Source organism: Protopterus annectens, chromosome 7.part1 (genome assembly GCF_019279795.1).
Source record: "Protopterus annectens isolate FY-2018-M chromosome 7.part1, PAN1.0, whole genome shotgun sequence".
Taxonomy (NCBI): Eukaryota; Metazoa; Chordata; order Ceratodontiformes; family Protopteridae; genus Protopterus; species Protopterus annectens.
Genome location: NC_056740.1, coordinates 88,685,553 through 88,707,561, shown reverse-complemented (window position 1 = coordinate 88,707,561; position 22,009 = coordinate 88,685,553). Strand labels below are relative to the sequence as shown.

General features: G+C 45.5%; 1 protein-coding gene across 1 annotated transcript in view; it reads left to right on the top strand.

Moving 5' to 3' along the window:
- RNF111 (ring finger protein 111) overlaps positions 1–22,009 on the top strand; it is a gene marked incomplete in the record, with an annotated part of 1,207,185 nt that overhangs the window by 620,169 nt on the left and 565,007 nt on the right.

The window sequence follows — 22,009 nt, the reverse complement described above, 5'->3', positions numbered from 1 at the left end:
CTGATTGTCTGCTTCATCCTTTTTCAGGATTTCAAGATGAGAGTGTATGTATTACAACCCTAATTTGGATGAAGCGGGTAACTGTAACTTGAATGATTTCTTACTTCCTTGTCTTGCATGTTAACAGGATATGGCCTAGCCAAGCCATGTCATTTTACTATTTGAAGAACATAATTTGCTCTGAGCAGTTGATTGTCATGCTTACTTGGTAATGTCAAGTGTCTAGAAAGTCAGCAGGAACAGGTGCTAAGATCTCAACTTTTGATGCAAGTAGATGATCAGAAATAGCAGGCCCAGAAGGCAGGTGTTCTCCTTTTGTTTTCTGCAGTATGATGTCCTTCAAGGATGCATCTGCAGTCCTTACAAATGGGTTGTCCTGTCGTCAGGCAGCCCTTCGGTCGGCCGGATTTCAAAGTCTGGGTCTGGCCTCGGCTGGTGTCGCACTTCACCCGACGTCATAGCTGCAGTTATTCGGGTATAAAGGCATCAGCCGACGCCATTTTCCTCAGTCTTTCTTGCCGCGTGGCGCCCGAAGCAGAAGCTGTTCGCAAGTGCCGGTCGGTCAGATCCAGAGATTACTACTACCGAATACTACTTCGAAGACTTCTAAAAAGCTAAGTACCCGTTGGGGACTCTTTCTTGCCTCAGCCGATGTCAGAGAAAGTGAATAACTGTTTATCTTGTGGGAAACAAATACCTCATAAAGATTTCCACTCCTACTGTATACATTGCTTAGGCCCAGACCACGGCGTAGCAGCTTGTCTAGCCTGCGCTTCTTTTAACCGACGGACGCTTAGACGCCGGTCGGAGTTTGCTGAACAAATTTTCGGCTCTGATTTTGCCTACATTATGCCGTGGATCCTCCGACAACGCAAATTTCCAAAAACGAAAAGGACCGACACGCGGTCCGGTCTCGGCCGAAACCGCGATTAAGCAAACCGCGAGTGTCTCGGTTTCGGCCGAAACCGAGCAAGCGGTTCTTTCTCCAGCCGAAACCATGCCTTCTACCGAGGCCTTCTCTAACCTGGTAGAATCTGCTTCTGAAATCCAGCCTTCTGTTGCGGTTTCTCAGGAGTTATCAGACACAATTCCCCTGGATATTTCAACCCCTGCAAGTGGAGCTGCTAGGCCTCCTGCAGCCATGTCTATTAAGGCCTTTGCCAGGGCTAAAGCAGCCAAAGCTTCAAAATCTGTGCCTGCCAAACCCCCCTCACACAGGCCCAGCACTAGCTCTCATATGTTATCTTTGGCTGAGGATTTAATTTCATTAATTCGTGGATCCCAGCCTCATCCAGACAGGTCCTCTCTCCCTCCTCCAGAAAAGAGACCTAGAGCAGAGCCCCCTGAACCAGTATCCACTGATGGTTCCTCTGATGAATCAGAACATACAGACCTTCCTGAGGCTTCTTATTCTCCTTACGAGGACTCTGATGCTGAAGAGTCCATTCCTTCAGCCTCTCCACCTGAGGAATTTTCCTTTGGGGAAACCTTGCATGCTATGAGGGAACAATTTCAGTGGCAGGGCCAAGATTTCTCAGACTCCAGAAAAAGGCTTAGAACCTTTCTACATTTGCCACAACATAGGCCTTTAGCTATACCTCCACTTCTTTCTGTTGTAGATGATGCATTTAATGATGCTTGCACTGCTCCTGATTCATTACCTCCGGCTCCTGCTAAGCCCGATAGGTTCTGCAGGGTCCCGGACACTCATCACCATTTATACAAGGCTCCTTTTGCAGATCCAGAGACCATCGCCCAGGGCCCTAAAGCTGTAGCTGCTACTTCTACTAAAAACCCTCCCCTCTGAAAGGGAATCCAGGTCCTTAGAGAGATGGGGTAAAAAAGTTTACACTTCTGCTACCTTGTCAGCTAGAGCTTTGAACTGCCAATTTCATATGATTCAATATCAAGAGTTTATGCTTGACCAGTTAACTAAAAAGCTTTCCTCTGAAGAATCTTTAGATAAAAAATATGTTCAGGAAATGGTACATAACATACAGCAGGTTAGTAACCATTCTTTAAAATGTGGCTATGATGCACTGGAGGCTTCCTTTAGATCAGCCATGACTGGCACAGTTATCAGGAGACATGCATGGTTGAAAGAACAGGCATTACCAGGCCATGTCAAATCAAAGCTTTTGGATGCACCCATGGACAAGGTCAATTTATTTGGTTCCCCTGCTCAGCAGGTGCTAAAAAAGATGGAAGAGAAGGCGAAATCTGTACAAACCGTGAAAGATTTCTTACAGGTTCAACCTCCAAGGTTTAGCAGGAACTGGCCCTCCAAGAATTGGTCCTTTCCGGACTCCTCTAAGGCTCAGAGAGGCAGGAATAGGCGTTCAAGAGGCAGAAACCAATCCAGGGGTGCCTACAGGGGACGCCAATGGCAAGGCAACAACCAGCGAGGCACGGACGCAGCCACCACCACTACAACAACTCAATCACAGTGACTTGACAGTGGCACCGCCTACCAGGGAACAACTAGAAGCACCCTTAGGCGGAAAACTAACCTTATTCTCAAAAAACTGGCATTGCATCACAAGGGAAAAATGGATTTTGCAAACTATAGACCAAGGTTACAGGTTCCATTTCCATACTCTACCAGGGAAGAGAGGAATGCCAAACCTACCACCATGGCATCCTGCATAATTCTGGTCCCTCATGCCAGACTGCATATGAGAAAGCTTCAGTGGTACCTAAGGAATTTGTGGTCCCAACACAAGCACAGCCTAGAAACCAAAATCCCAATAATCCCATGCCTGAAACAAGAGTTCCTATGGTGGGCTCAGGCCTGTCAATCAAACACAGGATTGCCCTTCTGCAACAGCCAACCAAGCCAAACCATCACGACAGATGCCTCAGACCTCGGTTGGGGGGCACACATGCAGGGCAAGTGCATACAAGGCTTATGGACTCAAGACCAGCTGCGCCTACACATAAATCTAAAGGAAATGCTGGCAGTAAAATTGGCAATCCAGACATTCAGACCATTTCTCCAAGGAGGTCAGTTGATGATAAGGACAGACAACACCACAGTTATGTGGTACATCAACAAACAGGGAGGCACCCATTCATATCCTCTATGCCGGCTGGCACTGGACCTATGGGATGTGGCCCTGAGGTACAACATTCAGTTACAAGCAATTTTTGTACCGGGAAAAGAAAACATTCTAGCAGACATATTAAGCAGAACAACCACAGATGCCCACGAATGGATGCTTCATCCGGACATCTTCAAAGCCATCACAAGGGAATGGGGATTACCACAAATAGACTTGTTTGCATCCCCATTCAATCACCAGCTAAAGAAATTCTGCACAAGGACGTACCACCCACTTGCTTGGAAGGTGGACTCCCTATCTTTCAGTTGGAAAAACCTGACAGCATACGCATTTCCACCACTTCCTTTGATGCACAAGGTGCTTCTGAAAATCAAAGAGGACCGTCCAAGGATCATTCTGATAGCTGCAGACTGGCCAAGACAACATTGGTACCCATTGCTGAGGAGCATGTCTCGGGAACAAATATGGACACTACCCCTGATCCCATTACTGTTAACACAGAACAACTACAACATCCTGCATCCAAACCTGAAAACTCTGCAGCTAACTGCCTGGAACATTACATAACAGCAATTAACCCAAATTTATCCCAAAGGGTTAAAGACATAATCCTGGAGGCTCGCAGACCTTCAACAAGAAAGAATTATGCAGCAAAATGGAAAAGATATCTCATTTGGAGTACTGCAAAGGGAGAAGATGTGACTCGGGTAAACATGGCCAACATCCTGGAGTACTTGGCAGAGCTCTTCCACACATGCCTGTCCTATTCTTCCATCAAGATACATGCATCAGCTATTTCAGCACAATACAGCTTGGATCCTCCTGTCTTCTCTCATTCCCTGCTCAGACAGTTTCTGAGAGGAATTAAAAATGTAAAACCTCCCAGGAAACCACCATTGCCAGCATGGGACTTGAACTTTGTGCTAGAAAAATTGACACTTCCTCCTTTCGAGCCAGCAGCAACAGCAGAATTACAATACTTATCCTGGAAGACTGCTTTCCTGCTGGCAATAACTTCAGCAAGAAGGGTCTCTGAACTACAGGCATTAATGGCAGTGCAACCCTTCCTGATCTTCCATCAAGATAGTGTCCATGAGAACAAATCCTACATTTATGCCTAAGGTGGTATCCAGAGTGTCATTAAATCAGGCTATTCACCTACCTAAATTCTTCCCAAACCCACAGAACAGGGGAGAAAGACTTTTGCATACCTTGGATGTACACAGACAGTTACGCTACTACCTGGACAGGACTAAGTCCAATAGAAAAACTGACCAGCTTCTGGTAGCATATGCCACAGGAAAGGAAGGAAAACCAATTTCAAAACAGACAATCTCCAAATGGATAGGAAATTGCATTAGATTTTGTTACTCCTACCATGGAAAGAAAACTCCAGAGAACATCAGGCCTCACTCCACAAGGGCTACAGCCACTACCACAGCTTTCTTACAAGGAGTGGCTACCAAGGACATTATAGAGGCTGCTACTTGGACCTCCGTGCATACATTTGCCAAGCATTACAATTTACCTTTATACTCTAGATCCCGAGCAGGTTTTGCCACTGCTGTTTTGCAAGGGATCCTAGCTACACCATAATCTCTACTCTTTCCTCCTCCCTTGTTTAGCTATGGTATTCTACCCATTTGTAAGGACTGCAGATGCATCCTTGAAGGACATAGTACAGTTTTGTACCTACCATAAATGTAGATGTCCGATAGGAATGCATCTGCAGTCAGGATTACCCACCCACCTTCCCCTCTGAGGTACTCCTAGGGTATTTGTCAGCCTTCAGCTAGCTTGGGGGGGATCTATTATGGTGTATTTGTTTGTATATATGTACATACATGCTTATTTTTTGTGTTTGCTCTCTACTATTTGGAATCATGGGCATTTATCCAAATTTAGCCTTCCAAGAGGGCACCTGGGGCAAGAAACACTGAGGAAAATGGCGTCGGCTGATGCCTTTATACCCGAATAACTGCAGCTATGACGTCGGGTGAAGTGCGACACCAGCCGAGGCCAGACCCAGACTTTGGAATCCGGCCGACCGAAGGGCTGCCTGACGACAGGACAACCCATTTGTAAGGACTGCAGATGCATTCCTATCGGACATCTACATTTATGGTAGGTACAAAACTGTACTTTCACACTGCTGCTGTCCAGGTTACCCTCCCTCCATCCCCTCTGAACTAGCTGGACTTATCTATGCCTTTCTCTCCTACACAACCTTTGGGGTGTATTTGCTGGTAACTGAAGGTATTGCTTTTTATTTTATATGTATGTTTTGGATTAGCGATATGTATTGTCTACCTACTTGGGGCCACCTGACATCTGGGGCAAGAAAAAGTGAAGAAAATAGCGTCGGATGCATATTACATACCCCTGGCGCACTGATGTCAGGAAAGAAGCGACAGCAACCGACGCCGGACCAAGACTTTGGAACTGGCCGACTGTGGGACCGCCTGACGGCAGGATAACCCAAGTGTGATGACTGTAGCAGTGTGAACACTCGAACATCTACATTTATGGTAGGTACAAAACTGTACTTTCTCTGCACTGCCCTTTGGCTTATCTACTGTGCCCAGGGTCTTCACAAACTGCCTGGCACCAGTGATTGCATTTTGCAGACAAAGAAACATTCAAATTTTTCATTATCTGGACGGTTGTCTAATTCAGGCAGAGGACAAGTACACTCTTTTACAACATCTGGCGTTTGTAAAAAGGCTTCTAACATGCCTAGGGTACACCATAAATGAAAAGGAATCACAACTGGTACCCTCACAAATAATTACATTCCTGGGTGCAAACTTGAGTACAACTGCCCATATGGCTTACCTCACGCCAGACAAACAAATTTTAATTGATAACATATTTCAAACAAGTGGCCACAAAAACCCAGCTGTCTGCAAGACAAATTCTGCAGGCATTGAGGTTCATGGCATCCTGCATTCCACTAATTCCATATGTAAGGCTGCATATGAGGAAGCTTCAATGGTACCTAAAAAGCTTATGGAGTCAACATTGTCACAGCCTGGAAACAATGATTCCTCTCATTCCTTGCCTACAACAGGAGTTCCTTTGGTGGGCAGAGACCTGTCACCAAAACAAGGGACTGTCATTCATTCTACCCCCTGCCACCCAAACCCTGACCGCAGATGCATCAGACTATGCCTTGGGGGGGGCCGTCTGGCAGGGTGATGCATTCAGGGCGAATGGAGCCCAAATCAAATGCACCTGCATATCAACCAGAAAGAAAAGCTAGCTGTACAGAATGCTCTCACAGCCTTCAAGGACTTCCTTCATCCAGGACAACTAGTGATAAAGACGGACAACACCACAGTTATGTGGTACGTAAACAAGCACGGGGGTACCCACTCCTACCCCCTTTGCAGACTAGCCATGGCTTGTGGAACACAGCCTTGACTTAAAAAATACATCTACATGCTCAATTCCTGCCAGGAAAGCAAAATACTCTGGCAGATGACCTTAGCAGAAATCTTATGGACCCACACGAATGGAAACTGGATCCACAAATCTTCAGCATGTTGACACGAAAATGGGGGAGCCCAGACCTAGATCTTTTTGCCTCTCTCCAAAACTACCTGTTAGAGAAATTCTGCACACGAACTCATCACAAAAAAGCGTGGAAAGTGGATGCTCTATCCTTCAGCTGGAAAAACCTATCGGTCTATGCCTTTCCCCCTCTGCCTCTGCTCTCCAAGGTTTTACAAAAAGTCAGACAGGAAAAACCAAAATTATTCCGATTGCTCCGGACTGGCCTCGCCAACACTGGCACCCGCTTCTAAGGAATATGTCACACCTTCCTCCGTGGTACTTGTCTCAGACACCTCATCTATTATCTCAGCAGAACTATCAAATTCTGCACAGTCCGCTCCAAACTCTGAATCTTGCAGCATGGCTAATCAGCTAATTTCACCAATCACGTCTCTCAGTAAACCTGTGATGTAGGTCATTTTGGAGGCTAGAAGGCCTAGTACTAGAAAATCCTATGCTGATAAATGGAAGAGATTCTGTGCCTGGAACCAAGCACAAGGAATAAACACAGCAATGCCCAATATTCCTCAGATTTTGCAATATTTAACTGAGATGCGTCACAAGGGCTTATCTTTTTCTTCTATAAAAATCCATGCCTCTGCCATCTCGGCTCATTACAACACAGAGCCTCCTCTCTTTTCTTATCCCCTGCTAAAGCAGTACCTCAGAGGGGCCAAAAATTTGAGACCTCCCAGGAGAGCACAGACTCCTGCATGGGACCTCAATTTTGTGCTGGAATAATTCACCCTACCTCATTTTGAACCAGCTGCTACTGCATACATAAAATTTCTTTCTTGGAAGACAGCCTTTCTTTTAGCAGTCACTTCAGCTAGAAGGATTTCAGAACTACAGGCTCTCATGGCAGTGGAGCCTTTCATTATCTTTTATCCGGACAGGGTGGCCCTCAGGACCAATCCTTCTTTTATGCCTAGGGTGGTATCCACTGTGGCTCTTAACCAGACCATTCATCTGCCAACTTTTTTCCCAAATCCGCAGAACAAGGAGGAGTGGATTCTGCATTCATTGGATGTACACAGACAACTAAGATTCTACTTAAACAGGACAAAATCTCTAAGAAAGTCTGAGCAACTACTAGTGTCATTTGCTGCAGGGGCAGAGGGGAAGGCTGCATCAAAGTAGATTATTTCAAAATGGATAAGCCATTGTATTAGTTTCTGCTACATGCAGCATGGTATACGTGTCCCCAGGGGGATCAGATCCCATTCCACCAGGGCTGCATCTACTTCTGCAGCTTTTCTCAGAGGGGTTCCTACCAGAGACATTCTAGAAACTGCTACTTGGAGCTCAGTTCATACGTCACAAAACATTATCATTTACCTCTATTTTCTAAATCCGGGGCAGGCTTTGCCACTGCTGTCCTGCAGGGCCTTAAAGCTGCTCCTAATGCTGTATAATTCAGTCCTCCCATCCATAGCTTTGGGATTCTACCCAAATGTAATGACTGCGGCAGTGAAACACGAAGAACATAGTACAGTTGTGTACACTTAACATAAATGTAGATGTTTGAGTGTATTTACTGTTGCAGTCCGGGTTACCCACCCGCCAGCCCTCTTTCTTCTCTATTATTATACCTCTTCTTTCCTTCACTGTGCTCAAAAGCCTTTGGTGGTGTATTTGCTTTTAGTTGGAAGTAAATTTTTTGTGTTCTAAAATACATGCTTATATAAATTTTTTGTGTTCTAAAATACATATATATATATATATATATATATATATCTACCTTAGAAGATCGACAGACCATTTGGTCGCCAACCAGTATTCAAGGCAGATAACAGGGAATTGCCCCCCCCCCCAATGTTGTGCTACCCTGGAGTTGATATATATAGTTGTCCTTCAAGGATGCATTTGCAGTCATCACATATGGGTTGTCCTGCCTCAGGCAGCCCTTCGGTCAGCCGGATTCCAAAGTCTGGGTCTGGCCTCGGCTGATGTCACATTTTCCCCGATGTCAGAGCGTCAGGGGTATAAAAGCATTAGCCGACGCCATCTTCCTCAGTCTTTCTTACCGCGTGGTGCCCGAAGCAGAAGCAGTTCGCAAGTGCCGGTCGGTCAGCTCCTGTAATTCAGCTAACGAAGACTTCGAAAAAGCTAAGTACCCCATTGGGGACTCTTTCTTGCCTCAGCCGATGTCAGATAAAGTTAATAATTGTTTAACCTGTGGGAAACAAATACCTCATAAGGATTTCCACTCCTACTGCCTCCCCTGCCTAGGCCCAGACCACGACGTCTCGGCCTGTTCAGCCTGTGCTTCCTTCAACCGACGAACTCTTAGACGTCGGTCGGAGTTTGCAGAGGAGTTTTTTGGGGCTAGTTTTGCTTATAAAATGCCGTCGGAGACTCCGACTAAGCATTTAGTCAAAAAACGGAAGGACAAGGACCGACACACGCGGGCCGCGGTTTCGGCTGAAACCTCGGTCAGGCCTACCGTGAGTGTCTCGGTCTCGGCTGAAACAGAGTCCTTGGCGCTTCCTACTACCGAAACCACACAACCGACTACCTCGGCCCTGGAGGCCCCGGCCGAGTCCGTCATTAAATTACCTACTGAAACCGGTGTCCAGGAACCTTCCCACACCATTACTTTAGATAAGTCTACTCCTGCACGTGGTGCAGCCAGACCCCCTGCTTCCATGTCCATTAAGGCTTTCTCTAGGGCTAAGGCTGCTAAACTTTCTAAGGCTTTGCCTCCCAAAGTTTCCTCTCAGAGACCTTCTTCTAGATCTCAGATTCTTACCCTAGCAGAGGATCTGATTTCATTAATTAGAGGCTCCCAACCTCATCCGGACAGGGGCTCTCAACCACCAACGGACAAAAGGCCCAGGGTTGAGCCCTCTGATCCACAGTCCTCAGATGAGTCCACGGATGGCTCTGCTCTGTCAGACCACCAGGAGGAGGCTTATTCAGCCTACGAGGATTCTGATGCTGAAGAATCTATTCCCTCGGCCTCCCCTCCTGAAGAGTTTTCATTTGGAGAAACATTACACACTATGAGAGAACATTTTCAATGGCAGGGTCAGGAATTCTCTGATTCCAGAAAGAGATTAAGGACCTTTTTACATTTACCTCAGCACAGGCCCTTAGCTATACCTCCTGATGTCCTTCAAGGATGCATCTGCAGTCATAACATATGGGTTGTCCTGCCTCAGGCAGCCCTTCGGTCGGCCGGATTCCAAAGTCTGAGTCTGGCCTCGGCTGATGTCGCACTTTCCCCGACGTCATAGCTTCTGGGGTATAAAGGCAGCAGCCGACGCCATTTTCCTCAGTCTTTCTTGCCGGGCGGTGCCCGAAGCAGAAGCTGTTCGCAAGTGCCGGTCGGTCAGATCCAGGGATTTCAGCTACCAAATACTTCGAAAAAAGCTAAGTACCCCGTTGGGGACTCTTTCTTGCCTCAGCCGATGTCAGACAAAGTAAATAATTGTTTAACTTGTGGGAAACAAATATCTCATAAGGATTTCCATTCTTACTGCCTTCCCTGCTTAGGCCCAGACCACGACGTATCAGCTTGTTTAGCCTGTGCCTCCTTCAACCAATGGACTCTTAGACGTCGGTCGGAGTTTGCAGAAGAATTTTTCGGATACGCTTTTGCATATAAAATGCCGTCGGAGACTCCGACTACGCATTTGGCCAAAAAACGCAGGGAAAAGGACTGACACTCGCGGCCCGCGGTTTCGGCTGAAACCACGGCTAGGCCTACCGCGAGTGTCTCGGTTTCGGCTGAAACCGAGCCCTCGGTTCTTCCTACGACAGAATCCTTACCTCTGACAACCGAGGCCAGAGAGGCCCCGGCCAAGTCGGCTTCAGAAATCCCTACCGAAGCTAGCGCTCAAGATTTGTCCGACACCATTCCATTGGACATATCTACTCCTGCACGTGGGGCAGCTAGGCCCCCAGCTTCTATGTCTATTAAGGCCTTCTCCAGGGCTAAAGCTGCCAAACTTTCAAAAGCTTTACCTGCCAAATCTACTTCTCAGAGGCCTTCCTCAAGTTCTCAGATTCTCAGTCTTGCTGAGGACCTGATATCCTTGATTAGGGGTTCCCAACCTCACCCAGACAGGGCCTCCCAACCTCCACCAGACAAAAGGCCTAGGACTGAACCCTCTGAACCTGTCTCCTCTGATTACTCCACGGATGGATCTGATTTGTCAGACCATCAAGAAGGGGCCTATTCTCCTTACGAGGATTCAGATGCTGAAGATTCTATCCCTTCTGCCTCCCCCCCTGAAGAATTTTCCTTTGGGGAGACCTTGCACTCTATGAGGGAACACTTTCAATGGCAGGGTCAGGATTTTTCTGATTCTAGAAAAAGGCTAAGGACTTTTTTGCATTTGCCCCAGCATAGGCCCTTAGCCATACCACCAGTGCTAACTGTAATTGATGATGTGTATAATGATGTTAGCTCGGCACCTGATTCTCTTCCTCCAGTCCCTGCCAAACCTGACAGATATTACAGGGTCCCGGATTCACACTTCCACCTGTATAAAGCCCATGCTGCAGATCCAGAAACTATTTCACAGGGCCCAAAAGGTGTTGCAGCTGCCACTGCCAAAAATCCCCTACCCTCTGACACAGATTCTAGAGCATTAGAGAGATGGGGTAAAAAGGTTTATACATCTGCTACCCTTTCTGCCAGGGCTTTAAACTGTCAATTCCATATGATACAGTACCAAGAATATTTGTTAGATCAGCTGAATAAGAAGCTTTCTTCTCCTGAACCTTTAGACTGTAAATCCCTTCAGGATTTGGTACACAACTCGCAGCAGGTCAGTAATCATTTCTTAAAATGTGGCTATGATGCACTGGAGGCTTCATTTAGATCAGCTATGACTGGGGCAGTAATTCGTAGGCATGCCTGGCTAAAAGAGCAATCCCTGCCATACCATGTCAAGGCTAAGCTCCTAGATGCTCCAATGGAGAAACAAAGTTTGTTTGGCTCCCCTGCACAGGAGATTCTAAAGAAGGTGGAAGAAAAAGCTAAATCTGTGCAAACAGTAAAGGAATTTCTACAGGTCCAACCTCCGAGGTTCAGCAGAAACTGACCTTCCAAGAATTGGTCCTTTCCAGACACCTCCAGAGCACAGAGAGGCAGGAATAGACGCCCTCGAGGCAGAGGTCAATCAAAAGGTGCCTATAGGGGCCGTCAGTGGCAGCCTGCCAACCAGAGGAGTACTGCCACAGCTGCAACTACAACCACTAGCGCAGGACAGACACAATGACTTGACTCTGATTCCGCCTACCAGGGAACAACTGGAAGCTCCCTTGGGCGGAAAGCTGGCTTTATTCTCAGAAAACTGGCATTGCATTACAAAGGACACATGGACAATTGCAAACAATAGACAAAAGGATACAGGTTTCACTTCCACACTTTACCAAAAAGGAGCAGAATGCCAAACCTACCACCAAAACAGAAGCCAGAGGCTTTAAGACAAATCAAAAATTTACTTCAGATGAAAGCGATAGAAAGGGTACCATCTATGGAACAAGGCCAAGGATTTTACTCCAGACTATTCCTTGTACCAAGAAAAGAAAACCAATGGAGGCCTATTCTCGACTTGTCCGCACTGAACACATATCTCATTGTACCAAAATTCAAAATGCTGACCCTACAGCAACTTCTTCCCATGTTGGGCTAGGAGTCTTGGCTGGTGACTCTAGATCTCAAGGAGGCATACCTGCACGTCCCTATCCGACCAGATTGCAGAAGACACCTCAGATTTCTTGCAGGATCAGAGCATTATCAATTCTCAGCATTGCCCTTTGGCTTATCTACTGCGCCCAGAGTATTCACGAAATGCCTGGCATCAGTAATTGCTCATTGCAGACTTCAGGGAATTCAAATCTACCCATACCTGGACGACTGCCTAATACAGGCGGACAACAAGACAAAATTGATAAAGGATTTGGCCTATGTCATACACCTGCTACAGGCCTTGGGATACACAGTCAACATCCAAAAGTCAAGACTAGTGCCATCCCAAAGGATAACCTTTTTGGGTGCAGATCTGGACACAATAACTCAGATGGCTTTTCTCACAGAAGAAAAACAAAAACAACTTCCAGTGTATTTCATGACTTTGACAAGACAAACTCAGCTTACTGCAAGGAAAGTCCTGCAGGCCCTGGGTTTCATGGCATCCTGCATAATCTTGATCCCACATGCCAGGCTGCATATGAGAAAATTACAATGGTACCTAAGGAATGTATGGTCTCAACACAGACACAGTCTAGAAACCATGATACCAATCATTCCATGCCTTCAAAAGGAATTCCTGTGGTGGGCTCAGGCCTGCCAGTCCAACAGAGGGTTGCCTTTCACGAAACCAAAACCAAGGCAGACCATCACCACGGACGCCTCAGACCTAGGATGGGGAGCACACATGGAGGACAAATGTATCCAAGGCCTATGGTCTCAAGGACAGCTAAACTTGCACATAAACCAAAAGGAGATGCTGGCAGTGAAGCATGCAATCGAGGCATTCAAACCATTCCTCCAGCAAGGACATCTGCTGATAAGGACGGACAACACCACGGTCATGTGGTACATAAACAAACAGGAAGGCACGCATTCCTACCCTCTATGCTGGATGGCAATGGATCTGTGGAACCTAGGCCTGAATTTCAATATCCAGCTGCAGGCCATATTTGTACCAGGAAAAGAGAATTCACTAGCAGACAGTTTAAGCAGGACTACCACGGATGCTCACGAATGGATGCTGCATCCAGACATCTTCAAACTCATAAAGAAATGGGGATTGCCAGAGATAAACCTGTTTGCCTCTCCTCTCACCCACCAACTGAAGAAATTTTGCTCAAGAACATACCACCCACAAGCCTGGAGGGTGGACTCTCTCTCTTTCAGCTGGAATGCCCTAATAGTGTATGCATTCCCACCTCTCCCATTGATGTACAAGGTTCTTCTGAAGATCAGGGAGGAACAGCCAAAGGTGATACTAATAGCTCCGGACTGTCCAAGACAACACTGGTATCCGCTACTGAAAAACATGTCTCAGGCGAACTCATGGCCTCTACCCCTATGACCTCTTCTTCTAACACAGAACAATTTCAAGACCCTGCATCCAAGCTTGAAAACTCTGCAACTAACTGCCTGGAAAATTGCTTAAAACCAAACCAAACCCTCTTATCTCAGAGGGTCAAGGACATTATCCTGGAGTCTCGCAGACCCTCCACAAGGAAAGCATACTCAGCTAAATGGAAGAGATTCCTCATTTGGCGCACATCAAAGGGCACAGATGTTACAGTGGCAAACCTAGCACACATCCTAGAATACTTAGCAGAATTGTTCCACAATGGCCTGTCTTACTCTTCCATTAAGATTCATGCTTCAGCAATTTCAGCAGAATACAATATGGATCCTCCTCTCTTCTCTCACCCTCTACTCAGACAATTTCTGAGAGGGATCAAAAATGTTAAACCTCCAAGGAGACCCCCTCTACCTGCATGGGATCTCAATTTTGTGCTGGAAAAATTGACACTACCTCCTTTTGAACCAGCAGCATCAGCAGACTTACAGTTTTTATCTTGGAAAACTGCTTTCCTTCTGGCAATCACTTCAGCAAGAAGAGTATCCGAGCTACAGGCATTAATGGCAGTGCAGCCTTTCATTATTTTTCACCAGGATAGAGTGTCTCTGAGAACCAATCCAACTTTCATGCCAAAGGTGGTATCCAGGGTATCCTTGAACCAAGCCATTCATTTGCCTACGTTCTTCCCTAACCCACAGAACAAAGGAGAGAAACTCTTGCACACCTTGGATATACACAGACAGCTACGCTACTATCTAGACAGAACTAAAACTAGCAGAAAAACTGACCAACTTTTTGTAGCCTATGCAACTGGGGTGCAAGGAAAAGCAATTTCCAAGCAGACAATTTCAAAATGGATAGGAAATTGCATTCACTTTTGCTACTCTTTTCATGGAAAGACAGCTCCTGAACATATCAGGCCTCATTCCACAAGGGCCACAGCCACCACTACAGCTTTCCTACGAGGGGTGGCTACCAAGGACATTTTAGAAGCTGCTACTTGGAGCTCCGTGCATACATTTGCCAAGCATTATAATCTACCTTTATACTCCAGATCCCGAGCAGGCTTTGCAACTGCAGTTTTACAGGGGATCTTAACTACACCATCCTTATCTTAGTACCTCCTCCCCCAGTTTGGCTATGGTATTCTACCCATATGTTATGACTGCAGATGCATCCTTGAAGGACATAGTACAGTTTTGCACCTACCATAAATGTAGATGTCCGATAGGTATGCATCTGCAGTCAGGATTACCCACCCTCCTTCCCCTCTGTGGTATTCCTAGGGTGCTCACCCCTCTTTCAGCTAGCTGGGGGAATCTGTTATGGTGTATTTGTTTGTCTGTATATATGTATATATATTTTTTGCTACTGTTTGGAACATTCAACATTTATCCAAATTTAGCCTTCCTAGAGGGCACCTGGCATCTGGGGCAAGAAACACTGAGGAAAATGGCGTCGGCTGCTGCCTTTATACCCCAGAAGCTATGACGTCGGGGAAAGTGCGACATCAGCCGAGGCCAGACCCAGACTTTGGAATCCGGCCGACCGAAGGGCTGCCTGAGGCAGGACAGCCCATATGTTATGACTGCAGATGCATACCTATCGGACATCTACATTTATGGTAGGTACAAAACTGTACTTTTTGAATGTAATTGATGATGTCTATTCAGATGCTTGTACTGCCCCTGACTCTCTCCCTCCGGCTCCTGCCAAACCTGATAGGTACTACAGGGTCCCGGACTCGCATTTTCACCTGTACAAGGCCCACTCTGCTGATCCAGAAACTATTTCCCAGGGCCCTAAAGGGGTTGCAGCTGCCACTGCTAAAAATCCTCTACCCTCTGAAAGGGAGTCCAGAGCATTAGAGAGATGGGGTAAGAAAGTGTATACTTCTGCAACTCTTTCCATGAGGGCATTAAACTGTCAATTCCATATGATACAGTATCAAGAGTATTTACTAGATGAATTGCATAAGAAAGTGTCCTCTTCTGAACCCCTTGATCGTAAATCCCTTCAGGATCTGGTGCATAACTCCCAGCAGGTTAGTAACCATTTCTTGCAGTGTGGTTATGATGCATTGGAAGCTTCATGTAGATCTGCTATGACAGGTGCAGTTATACGTAGGCATGCCTGGCTGAAGGAACAATCTCTGCCAGACCATGTTAAAGCTAAGCTTTTGGATGCTCCTATGGAAAAGCAAAAATTATTTGGTTCCATGGCTCAAGAGGTTTTAAAGAAATTTGAAGAAAAGGCAAAATCTGTGCAAACAGTTAGTCTTTCTGCAAGTCCAACCACCGAGATTCAGCAGAAATTGGCCTACTAAGAATTGGTCCTTTCCGGACTCAGATAGATTTCAAAGAGGCAGGAATAGACGTGCCAGAGGTAGAGGGCAAGCTAGAGGCTCCTACAGAGGCCGTCAGTGGCAGCCTCCCAACCAGAGAGGTAGTGCAGGAACTACAACTGCTACACCAGGACAGACTCAATAACTTTATTTTGACTCCGCCGACCAGGGCTCAATTAGAAGCACCTTTGGGCGGAAAGCTTTCTTTATTCTCAAAAAATTGGCACAGCATTACAGGGGACACATGGACACTGCAAATAATAGACAAAGTCTACAGGTTCCATTTCCACTCATTGCCAAAAAGAAAAGGCATGCCAAACCTGCCACCAAATCAGAGGGCAGAGGCTTTGAACAAATTACCAACTTAATGCAAATGAAAGCCATAGAAAAGGTACCTCTTTCAGAACAAGGCCAGGGATTTTACTCGAGATTATTCCTTGTCCCAAGAAAAGAAAATCAATGGAGGCCTATTCTCGACTTGTCCGCACTGAACACGTACCTCATTGTGCCAAAATTCAAAATGCTGACTCTACAGCAACTCCTTCCCATGATGGGCAAGGGGCCTTGGCTGGTGACTCTAGACCTCAAGGAGGCATACCTGCATGTCCCTATTTGACAAAGCTGCAGAAGACACCTCAGATTTCTTGCAGGGTCAGAGCATTATCAATTCTCAGCATTGCCCTTTGACTTATCTACTGCGCCCAGAGTATTCACGAAATGCCTGGCATCAGTAATTGCACACTGCAGACTTCAGGGGATTCAAATCTACCCTTATCTGGACGACTGCTTAATACAAGCGGACAGCAAGCAAACTTTGTTAAAGGACTTGGACTATGCCATCCACCTGTTACAGGCCTTGGGATATACAGTCAACATCCACAAATCAAGACTGGTTCCATCCCAAAGAATAACTTTTCTGGGTGCGGATCTAGACACAACCATCCAGATGGCTTTTCTCACAGAAGAAAAACAAGAACAGCTACCAGTTTACTTTCAGAATCTCACAAGACAAACTCGGATAACTGCAAGGAAAATCCTGCAGGCCCTGGGTTACATGGCATCTTGCATTCTTCTGATTCCACAAGCAAGGCTTCATATGAGGAAATTACAATGGTACCTAAGAAGTTTATGGACTCAGCACAGTCACAGCTTAGAAGCTCTGATCCCACTCATTCCTTGCCTTCAAAAGGAATTCCTGTGGTGGGCTCAAGCCTGCCTGTCAAACAGCGGGATGCCCTTCAGCAAGCCAAGAGCCATCCAAACCATCACCACGGATGCTTCAGACGAAGGTTGGGGAGCGCACATGGAGGACCGATGTATACAAGGGCTATGGTCACAAAGAGAGCTGCACATGCACATAAACCAAAAGGAATTGCTGGCAGTGATACACTCAGTCGAGGCCTTCAGACCTTTCCTTCAGCAAGGCCACCTGCTCATAAGGACAGACAACACCACAGTTATGTGGTACATAAACAAGCAAGGAGGCACCCATTCCTACCCTCTTTGCAGACTGACAATGAACCTATGGGAACTGGCATTGAAACTCAACATACAGCTACAGTCCCAATTCGTGCCAGGGAAAGACAATACACTGGCAGACAGCTTAAGCAGAACTACCATGGATGCACACGAATGGATGCTGCACCCAGACATCTTCTTACAAATCACACAATCATGGGGAAGGCCGGAAATAGATTTGTTCGCTTCCCCCCTAAATCATCAACTGAAGAAATTCTGCTCAAGGACATACCACCCACAAGCATGGAAGGTGGACGCTCTCTCTTTCAGCTGGAAAGCTCTAACAGTGTATGCTTTCCCACCTCTTCCACTAATGACCAAGGTCCTACTGAAGATCAGGACAGAGCAGCCCAGAGTAATCCTGATAGCCCCAAACTGGCCAAGACCGCACTGGTACCCACTGTTAAAAAGCTTGTTACAGACGAAACTATGGCCTCTCCCCCTATGGCCACTCCTACTGACGCAGCACAATTTCAGGACTCTACACTCCAACCTGAAAACCTTGCAGCTAACTGCCTGGAGAATACCATGACTCCTCCTCAGGATAACCTATCTCAGAGAGTGAAGGATATTATTATGGAAGCTCGCCGACCTTCCACAAGGAAAGCATATACAGCAAAATGGAAACGATTTCACACCTGGAACACAGCAAAGGGCCTAGATGTGACTGTGATGAATATGGCATATATACTGGAATATTTGGCAGAATTGTCCCACAGTGGCCTGTCTTACTCTTCCATCAAGATACATGCCTCAGCAATCTCAGCAGAGTACAATCTAAATCCACCTGTCTTCTCTCACCCTCTACTAAGACAGTTTCTAAGAGGAATCAAAAACATTAATCCTCCAAGGAAACCACCTCTACCTACTTGGGACCTAAATTTCGTGTTGGAAAAACTAACGCTTCCTCCCTTTGAACCAGCAGTATCGGCAGATGTGCAGTTTTTGTCTTGGAAAACTGCCTTCCTTCTGGCCATAACCTCAGCAAGAAGAGTATCTGAGCTACAAGCTTTAATGGCGGTGCAGCCATTCCTTATCTTTCATCAGGACAGAGTTTCTTTGAGGACCAATCCTACATTCATGCCAAAGGTGGTATCCAGGGTATCTTTGAACCAAGCTATTCACTTGCCTACATTCTTCCCACAGCCACAAAATAAAGGGGAGAGACTTCTGCACACCCTGGACATTCACAGACAACTACGCTACTACTTGGACAGAACTAAAAGTTACAGAAAAACTGACCAGTTGTTTGTAGCATATGCTGCTGGGGTACAAGGAAAAGCAATTTCCAAACAGACAGTTTTGAAATGGATAGGAAATTGCATTTGTTTTTGTTACTCCTTTCATGGAAAGACTGTGCCAGCTAACATTAGACCTCATTCCACGAGAGCCACAGCCACCACCACAGCCTTCCTAAGAGGGGTGGCTACCAAAGACATTTTAGAAGCTGCTACATGGAGCTCCGTGCATACATTTGCCAAGCATTACAATTTGCCTTTATACTCCAGATCCAGAGCAGGTTTTGTTACGGCAGTCCTGCAGGGTATCTTAACTACACCATCCTTCACTTAGTACCTCCACCCCCAGTTTGGCTATGGTATTCTACCCATATGTGATGACTGCAGATGCATCCTTGAAGGACATAGTACAGTTTTGTACCTACCATAAATGTAGATGTCCGATAGGTATGCATCTGCAGTCAGGTTTACCCTCCCTCCTACCCCTCTGTGGTATTCCTAGGGTGCTTACCCCTCTTTTAGCTAGCTGGGGGAATCTATTATGATATATTTGTTTGTATATACATGTATATATATATTTTTGCAAATGTTTGGAATTTTATTGCATTTATCCAAATTTAGCCTTCCTAGAGGGCACCTGGCATCTGGGGGCAAGAAAAACTGAGGAAGATGGCGTCGGCTGATGTTTTTATACCCCAGACGCTCTGACGGGGAAAATACGACATCAGCCGAGGCCAGACCCAGACTTTGGAATCCGGCCGACCGAAGGGCTGCCTGAGGCAGGACAACCCATATGTGATGACTGCAGATGCATACCTATCAGACATCTACATTTATGGTAGGTACAAAACTGTACTTTGGGGGGGGGGGTGCAGGGCGAAGCCCCCCACCTATTTTCGTTTATAATGTCTAGATGTTCATCATGTTTCACTGTTGCAGTCATTACACTTGGGTTATCTTGCTGGCAGGCTACCCGCAGTTGGACTGAATTCCAAAGTCCTGGTCCGACATCGGTTGCTGTCGCCTCTTTCCTGACGTCAGAGCGCCAGAGGTATAAAAGATGCAGCCGATGCCGTTTTCTTCAGTCTTTCTTACCGCACGGTGGCCAAAGCAAAAGCAGTTCGCAAGTGCCGGTCGGCCGACTCCTGAGATTTTCGAAATTGAATTTCAGATCCAAAGTCTTTTATAAAGCTAAGTACCCCGTTGGGGAAACTTTTTTCTTGCTCCAGACCGATGTCAGAAAAAGTTAATAATATGATGAATAAATTAAATAATAAAGACAATCTATGTAAAAGATGTAATGTAGAAATTAATGCTGATTGGGCACATATGTTTTATGACTGTATAAAATTGAAAGAATATTGGAAGTCAATCAATGATTTTTTGCAGGCTCTTTTTACAGATAATTTCATTATTTCTAAATCTCTTATATTATTCAACACTCCTGTACCTCAAAGTGTTAAAAAGATTAAGCTTCCCTTGTTATGGTCTATTCTAGCAGTGGCTAGAAAAATAATAACCAGAAATTGGATTTCAGATACGCCTCCTTCTTTTAATGAATTTAAAAATGTTATGACTGTAGTGTGCCATATGGAATTGATGACAATAAAATCAAGAACTACTAGAAAAACATCTTACTATATTATATGGGATACTTTACAAAATTTGTTAAAAAAAATCTTAACTTCAATAGCATGGTATTTTAGTTTAATTAATTGATTTGATTGTAGTGGATGTCTTTGTAAATACTTTGGTTATTTTATTGAATGTTATAACCATTTCTATTTTAATTACTTGTATAAAATTGTTATGATATTTATTTTATATGTTAAAAACAATAAACTTGTTTTAAAAAAAAAGAAAAAGTTAATAATTGTATTTCTTGTGGGAAGCAAATACCTCAAGGATTTTCATTCTTACTGTATTCCTTGCCTAGGCCCTGACCACGACGTTGCTAGTTGTCGGTTTTGTGCTAGATTTAACCAACGCACTGTTAAGCGTCAGTACGATTTTGCATTTCATTACTTTGACCGACAGTTTAAATATATAATGCCGTTGGAACAACCGACGACAGTAATTCATAAAAAGCGCAAGGAGAAAGAAAAGGACAGGCATCCGAGGTCCAAAACTGACGTCGAAGCCTCTTCTAGGCCAGTCGCTGGTTCGCCGGTGCTCAGTGAGGCGCTTTCGCAGCCCCTGACACCCGCTACCTCAGAGCCACAGGCCGCCTCCGACTCCCACGTGGAGACAAGTAGGCCTCTGGATACTCAAGGTATTGGCCCTTCGGAAACTAAACCCTCAGATGGTTCCAGAGCCACTGAGCAGGCATCGGCTTCTGAGGGTGTTTTCAGACCTACGCAGCTTTATATCAAGCCTACTTCAGCATTCAAGACAGTCTAAAACAGTTTTAAAGACAAGGAAACAAGTACAGCATTCTCCAGGACAGACTTCCATGCCTAAGAAACAGATGCTCAAAATGGCCGAAGACCTAATTACTTTGATCAGCGGTTCCCAACCCCCTCCTTATAAGAGGCCTAGGCAAGATACTGAGTATGATTCCTCTGATCAGGTTTCCATTTCCTCTGACTCCCCTTCAGAACAGGGATATTCTATTCCTCCCTATGAGGATTGTAATGCTGAATAATCAATTCCTTCAGCTTCTTCTCCTGAGGATTACTCATTTGGGGAAACCCTGCATACCATGAGGGAGCATTTCCACTGGGAGAGCCAAAATTATTCAGATTCTAAGAAAAGGCTTAAAGACTTTCTTCTACTACCTCAGCACAGACCTCTTGCAATTCCTCCTGTTTTAGACATTGTAGATGATGTATTTTCAGAGTCCGGCCTGTCTCCTGACTCTTTACCTCCTGCACCTGTTAAGCCGGACAGATACTACAAGGTTCCAGATTCTCATAAATTTCTATATAAAAACCCTGCTGCTGACCCAGAAACTATCTCTCAAGGTCCCAAAGGGGTCAAGGCTGCTACTGCTAAAAACCCTGTCCCAACCGATAGAGATTATAGGGCACTGGACAGATGGGGGAAAAAAGTTTACACTTCTGCTACCTTGGCTGTAAGGGCTTTAAATTGTCAGTTTCATATGCTCAAATATCAGCAATACTTAATGTATTTGTTAAAACAGAAATTGTTGGCAAATTCTGAATATTCTGAGAACAAAGAATTGCAGAATTTATTGCATGCAGCTGAACAAGTGGGAAAACATACTTTGTAATG